Source organism: Limulus polyphemus, unplaced genomic scaffold (genome assembly GCF_000517525.1).
Source record: "Limulus polyphemus unplaced genomic scaffold, Limulus_polyphemus-2.1.2 Scaffold137, whole genome shotgun sequence".
In the NCBI taxonomy this organism is placed as follows: Eukaryota; Metazoa; Arthropoda; class Merostomata; order Xiphosura; family Limulidae; genus Limulus; species Limulus polyphemus.
Genome location: NW_013665747.1, coordinates 657,960 through 666,205, shown reverse-complemented (window position 1 = coordinate 666,205; position 8,246 = coordinate 657,960). Strand labels below are relative to the sequence as shown.

The window sequence follows — 8,246 nt, the reverse complement described above, 5'->3', positions numbered from 1 at the left end:
GATGTGTGTGTGTGTATGTCATGGCTATTCATTATTGATATTGTTAGCAACTACTTGGTTATGACTAGTAAATGTCAGGATGTGTGTGTGTGTATGTCATGGCTATTCATTATTGATATTGTTAGCAACTACTTGGTTATGACTAGTAAATGTCAGGATGTGTGTGTGTGTGTATGTCATGGCTATTCATTATTGATATTGTTAGCAACTACTTGGTTATGACTAGTAAATGTCAGGATGTGTATGTCTTGGCTATTCATTGTTGATATATTCTAGTAAATTTAAGTATAATATTTATTATAAAACGAATAGTTATTTGTCTATGAAAAGTTAATACCAGATGATGTGTACATTTTGGGGTCTGAATGTTGGTAAATGAGTAGTTTGCAAAATAACAAGTTCTACTGTTATTTGGTTATGGTTTTTGTTTACTGTTCATTTCTATTCCTTCTGTTGCTTAGTTCAACTATGCATTTTTAGCTATATCAAAATGCTAACTCAGCTTCTAGCTAGAGCACGTTGATTTTAAGTGTGTTTGTATTACACAAAACTGACACAAGCTGCCCCTAGCAGTGACATACAGATATTAATGTTTTGAAAGATTATGTAAATTAGCTAGTCACATAAAATGTAACCTCATGGTCTAACCACTAAATAAAATACCTTTCTTGATCTTAAACAAGTTAATTCATGAGATACAGTTAAAATAAATTATTGCTGACTGTTCTTCAATATGATTATTGATCTTGAGAAGTGGTCTAATTTTGGAATATTGTTTTTTTAACTATGTTTTTAATTTTTCTGGTTCTTTTTCCTAATTCCTTTATTTATTGAAATTCATAACATTGATAATTATGCTGTATTGTTTATTAAAGTTTGTATCAATCCCTGGCATAGATTTACTAACTTTTTTTTATTTTTTTGTAAATGCTAAAACTTGTATTACAATTGTTTGAGAGTTTTACTTTGGACTTCTGCTGTTGTTACACTTTAATAAATTGTTTTTTTAATCAACCCTGTTTGTAGCAGTGTTTTGTTTTAGTCTGTTACGAGTTGAAGTTTCTTTATGACTAGTAAATGTGAGGATGGTGAATTTTGGCTAATCATTGCTGATATTTGTGATATAAGATTGATAATGTCAGGATGAGTGGGCCTTTGCTATTCATTGCTGATATCTGTTCAGTAAATATCCATATAAGACTAGTAATTGCTTGATTCTGACAAGTAAATATCATTATGAATGGCTCTTGACTATGTGGTAGTTTGAGTTGTTAAAAGTGCCTTATAACCAATTGCTAGTAGGTTAATCCTTTAGGTCAGTGGGTAGAGCATTCTTTTGCTTGGCATGCAAGTAGTTACACATTGAATCTCACTCTCAGGAGCAGAAAAAAAATGGGATTACAACAGAAATTGGCACTCAATTAATGTATCCCATTACCTTAGAATAAGGCCTGAGGATAGGCTTTGTTGGTGAGAGGCAAAGAATGTCTGAATTATTACAAAGTACCTTCCCAGTGTGGAGATATTAATATTGTCATATTTTACCGTTCAATAACTTGCAAAGAAGTTATTTTTATTCAGATATCTTCAGGTTCTGCATATAATTAACATCCTCCCAGTAAATCATTAAATATGTAAACATATAATAGTCCTCTTCCTTATGTGAATGTTGCATACTACAAGGGCTAATTTATGATAAAATTGTCAATATGAGTGAGTTTTAATTATTTATTTCTGATGTGTGTTCAATAAATATCCATACAAGACTAGTAACTGCTCAGTTATGACTAAAAATGTCAATATGAGTGTCAATAGTCTTGACTATTCATTGCTGATATGTATTTGATAAAAGTGGGAACATAATTTATGTCAGAATATGTGAGCTGTAATGGTATATATTAGGTCACCTATAACAAGTACTTGTATTTTTCTAAAGGTATCATTTGCTTATACAACTGTTTTTCTCAAGTTATGTGTTGTACATGATTTATCACTTGTCCACTAATTTTTTAACATTTAATATTCTTTAACAGAGATATACAAATACATTAAAAAGCTGCAACCTGGTTAAATTCAAATTGAATTTTCTCCCCAAAAATTAACCAAAACTTTAAAACATATCAGGATGATATATATAAGTTGTTTCACAGTACATACATAAAAGGACTTTAGTAACAAAGATTAGCCCAATCAAATCCAGCTCTCTGAAGTATTATGTTAATGCAAAGTTCAACTTTGTATTCATAATTAACAAAATATTTTAAAAATTTAGATTGATATGAAGAAAAATAAGTGTAAAAGCAACCAAGCACTGATACACTTAATTATATTAAAATTAAAAGTAGAAGACTGTACAAGTAATCAATGGCTACTAAACTTAATAATAGAATAACATAAAAGTAATCAATCACTATTAATACTATGTGTATGGGTGCAGGGGTCCAAGTGCACAAGCCATTATTTTTTACAGGGTATCATTTGATGCCAGAGTTAAACAACTATTCATTTTACTCCACACTGATGATTTATCAATGGTTTATGGTAAACTAAATACCAGATACAATACACAAATATATTGAAAAAACTGTAGACAAGCATTTTGGAGATTCTAGAGGCTATGCAAATGTAATATTCAAACTGTATGATGGACAAAAGTATTTTATTTTTCACATGAACATCACTGTGCATTCCTACTTGTCAGTCTGAGTCAGACTGACATTGTCAATTTCCAGATGTATCTTGACTACAAATACCATCGTAACTCATCTGATATTTTGTGTACAACAGACTTGTACATTTTACTAAAAGCTTGCCGTAGTTTGTATAGGTACACATTATAAATTTGGATCTATACTCAGTATTCCCTCTCCAATATAGGATCAGTGCAATTGACTGAGCACGTGTATATTCAGTTAAACTTAATAGTAGAAGAATGTAAAAACCAACCAATCACCATTAAACTTACACTTAACTGTACTAACTTTAACTATATACATAAATGACATTTAAATGTCAGTAAATTTTAGAAATAAAGTCAAAATTGAAAATTCAAAACAAGACATTTGTCTGGAAAAGTATAGATCAACACAAAAGTGGTATCATGTTAATATGTTTAAAAAAAAACAAAAAACATAAAATACAAATAAAATATCGAGTTCTTGAAATTGATTACATGCAATTATTTACCAAAGACTAACTAACACATCCTCAGTTTTAAGTACATTGTCTATACTTGCAGTAATACATGAACATGTTTCTTTACAGATTATTCAGTAAAATGATGATGTTCTCCTACTAAAGTATTTTAACTGTGTAGATTATAAAAACGGCTAAGAAGCAATTCATTTATATCATATAAATTTACTCCATTCAGCTGACTATTGTAATCTAATGTTTATTGTTTTGACGTTGTATAGACACTTTTTTATATTTTGTGGATGTGTTGTGTTATAAATTATCCTTACCTTGTATTGATCAAGTATTGTGCTAGGTTTATGGCTTCAGGTGTTCCAGATATTGAAACTATTCTGTCTTTGGTACTTTCATCTGAGTTAGAGATTTTGATGGTGGCCCCAGAAAGTTGCCTGTTAAAAAAATTACATTTAAGAATGCATATAGTTTGTTGCAATTTGCTGTTAATTAATCTATCTTAAAAAATAATATTTTTAAATAACATGTAAAAACTATTAGCTCATTTAGTTTAAAAACTTGCATTAATTTATTACTTAGACTTAACTTTACTATACAAGGAATGCTCTAGCTGGCTTATCATTAACAAAAAAGTAGAAAATGCATGGTTGTCCAAGAGTTAGTTGTCTCAAAATTTTCTGTGTGGATAACATTTACTTTTCAGCAGCACAAAAACTCATTGGTTCTTTGTTAGTTTGTGAATCATTTATATATATGTATATATATACATATATTGCTCATGCATCAATTTGAAACAGATGAAAATAAAAAAGAATTAGTGGAGTATGCAGATATTACACATATAAACCTGTTATATCTTAGAAAGTTATCTTTTGTTTGTTTCTAGTTAAGCACAGAACTCCACAATAGGTTATCTATGCTGTGCCCACCACAAGTATTGAAATCCAGATTTTACCATTATACGCCTTCACACTTACCGCTAGCCATGGGGGCTTTAGAAAATGAATACATCTTTGTTCAAATATATCAAGATAATTTTTCAAAATTTTAGTACATGTTATCTGTCCTTAATTAGACATTCTATGTGAACAGGATGTACCTGGCTCTGTAATGTTCTTAATATTGCCTTTAGGCTGTCATACATGGTCAGGGCTATTGCAATTGTGTCAACCTTCATATGTAGCTGGTATATTTGATGAGTGATTAATTACTGTTTCAAGATATCTGTCATACTGGATATATTGAAAAATAGAAGCAAATGAATCCCTGCTTTCTTTTCCTTTGATAATATGACTAGTATCCTGACATTGCTTTCTGTACAGTACTGACAGGGCTTGAACTTTGAAAATATTCCCAAGCAAAGCTCATACTTGGTCAGAATTCATTTTATCCTTGTCAAGTGCTAAGTCAGATATGCCCTGGTGGTAGTTCAGTGTAACTGTCTAGAATCATCTTTTCTCCATTTGCTGTCATCCATCCATATAGTTATCTTAGCCATCAGGTTAAGAAGACACATTTGTTTTATGAGCTCTTGTGATTATTTGTCAGTAAAGTGTATTTTTTATTATAAATTCAAACTACCACATTAGTTTCTTTTCTTTTGGTCATATTTGACTTATTCACACTTTGTATAGATTTCCTACAAACTTCTTGTTATTGTTGTGCTTAATTTCCCTGCTGGCCATGCAAACCTTGATGTACCTTATTAATATACTGCTCTCTTTGGCAACTAACTTTTGGACTATTCTTTATATTGGTTGTTCTGTAGGAAAGACTTTGATATAATCAGTCTTTTAGACATCTAACAATGATTTTTATCTAATTCTACTTTAACCCTTTACTTACAGATGGTCAAGTTATCTATTATAAATTGGGGAGTTAATAATACTCACTTTCATGTTATTCTAGTAACTCTACAAAGAATAATAATAACTAAAATGAGAATATTTTTTATATGATTGACTCACAATAATGTGATACCTAATTCACATTAAGCATAATCTACACTCATGCAAACACCTGTCTGTACTGCTTTTGCGTAGTAGTTTGCTAGTACTGGAAATATCACCAGAAGAATTACATAGATAAGAAAAAAAAAATTAAATTTGAGAACATGAGTTCACTATTCAGAAGTTAAAACCTGCAAAGAAATGCATCTGAGAAAAGTTGTTATTACAGACTAGATATTAGGTAATATAGTGTCATCATATTGTTTATCTTTCAGAAGATAATCATAAAGTGTGAAAGCAAGATGAATTAAGGAATAAATATAATTAAAATTAGCAATAACTACTTCTCAATTAATAATTTCATGTTACTTAGATACACACAGGATCATGAATGTAGATAAGTCACAATACAAAAATCTTGATAATGCAAATGCTTTTGGATGGTGAAACTTTTTTTACAGATGATATTTGATTGAGATCCATTTTCCTGAGATTTTGCACTAGCTTTGGTTCTTTGGATGTGTTCGAAAATGTTGAGAAAAGAAAAAATGGTAGAAATTAAACATGAATTTATTCTTAACTAAAAGAAAGACAAGTTAAGACAACTTAGTAAATACAAAAAATGGAACCAAAGGAAATGACACAATTTAAAAGTAATTTGATTTTTTCTTGATATTCTTCATATTAAGATATGTTACTCTTTCTATGTTTCATGTTTGTCAAGTTTTTTACAATAACATTCATTTATTCAAAACATTTAACTTTGCCACTTCACAAACAGTGGGTATTTCTAACCATTTTAAAAAGTTCAAGCTGACATAATATAGAATTATTAACTTTGATTTTAACTCTTTAAACCCATAATTTTTTGCACATTCTGCTGGAATTATTTTCATAATGTCCTAATAATTATCACCATACCTTATAAAATTACTGGTGAATAATAACATGGTTTGGATTAGTTTTAAACAACAGACATAAATGTTATTGGATGCTGTCACCATCTGATGGGTAAATCACTTGGGTTTAAGGAGTTAAATCCCAAATTTACCTGATTTCACTTATTTTTGCTCCACCCTTCCCAATGACACAACCAATCAGGTCATTTGGAATATTCATTTCTGTTGTAGTTCCAGGTGTTATAATGCTGGCTGTGGCAGATGTACCAGGTCGTAAAGCATTGTGAGCTGCTAGTGATGCTAAAGCTGGAGACATAAGCATCCCTGCATCAGCATACAATTCCAGTTTCTTGTTTAAATCTACATAAAAAAAAATATATACAGTTCAAATCACTGTCATCACTTTACGTATTGAATAATAATAATATAATTTTTGTCAAGATAAATGGAGTACCGACCACATGTACTGACCACAATCCACCCAGGTACCAATAAACAATGAATCCAAAAGTAGCATTTTGGAGAAAACAAAAAAAGAGAAATATTTAGAAAAATGTGACAAATGATGCATTTTTAATAATGGTTTAATAAATACTGAAATAGTGTATACAGTACTGAAACAAAAATTAATTAAGTTCACGCTTAAAAAATATAATACATGGAGGACTGTTTTAGCTTTTTTTCAAATAATTTCCTGTTATGGGCATGGTAAGAATGATTTGGTGAGGAAATACATAAAAAAAATCACATAAAAGAAGCATTTAATGACACTATAAAGTAACGAAAATAAAACTTTCACTGTCATAAAGATGGGACACTGGTATTTAGTTTGAATTAGTTTTTTAGATGAGTGGAGATTGGTTATTAAGTACATTGTTTGTCAAGGAAAGATTATGATTTTTGTATATTTTTAATCATAAGTTATTTCAAAATGTTATCTGCATGGAAAAATATAGTCACTATATTTGAAATAATAAATGAGTCTTAGCAAGAATGGATTTTTTAGCTAGGTGGGTTTGTTTTTAATTTTGTGCAAAGCTACACGAGGGCTATCTGCACTAGCCATCCCTAATGCAGCTAGTCATCACCATCCACTGCCAACTCTTGGGCTACTCTTTACCAACAAATAGTTGGATTGACCATCACATATAACATCCCCACGGCTGAAAGAGCGAGCATGTTTGGTGGAACGGGGATTCGAACCAGCGACCCTCAGATTGTGATTCGAGCGCCCTAACCATCTGGCCATGCCGGGCTTTTAGCTAGGTTATTTGTTGTTCTATAACAGACCAGGCAAAGAGAGATAACACTCACATCTGACACAACAGTTGCATTAACTAATTGACAAAAATGCATAATTTAAACATTACAACTATCAGTTGAGAAATTTTCTTTTTTGATGAATCATACTACAATTTATTAGGAGTTGTAGGTTTTGTAAATTGGCATTCAAATAGATTTTACCAACTTATTCAAATATTTTCAATAGTTTTTATCAGTATTCATTAATTCATGACTCAAACATCGAGAATTCTAATAATGAAGTTATGTTTTAACAATACCATTATGCCACTATGTCATTTGAAAATTATAATTTGATAAGGATTACTCAAATTTGAATTTTTTATGTAAATTACTTGTAATATATATATATATGTATAGATTATTTTGAAATAACTATATTCTTTTAATCAACTACAAACAAACATTGCTTTGAGAAATCATTTTATGATATCAATTAGTGCATCTGTTTTCATAACTTTCTGTGTGATGACATCAGCACCTCAGTGGTTTAGCAGTAAATGAGCAGAGCACAGATAGCTTAATGTGTAGTTTTGCACTTAACAACAACCTAATCAAACCAAACTGATGATATTACCCTAGGTATTATATACTTTAGTAAGTTAATATGAAAACAAAAGGGTTGATAAATGCCAGTAACCACTTTTAACTGCCCATTTATAGTTTCTTTTTATTATGATAATGATATGGCTATTTTCAGAAACATCAGGAAGGTAAACAATTTGGGATTATAACTTATTTGCATAAATGTATAACAAGTTTACAAATTAATGACTAAATGTTAACTCAAGATAACTGTTTCTGAATGATTTTATTAATGATAGCAACAAGTTTTCTACAAACTCATTTTAAATACAAACCCATATTTTAATTATGTGAATTTTATCCGAGTTCTATTTGAAAGCAAAGTTGGAATAAGCTATCAAACAAAAAATTTCAGTTTAAT

The 8,246-nt window shown here is 30.0% G+C and overlaps 1 pseudogene; it reads right to left on the bottom strand.

Annotated features, from left to right (window-relative positions):
- LOC106474243 overlaps positions 1-8,246 on the bottom strand; it is a 129,385-nt pseudogene that overhangs the window by 8,396 nt on the left and 112,743 nt on the right.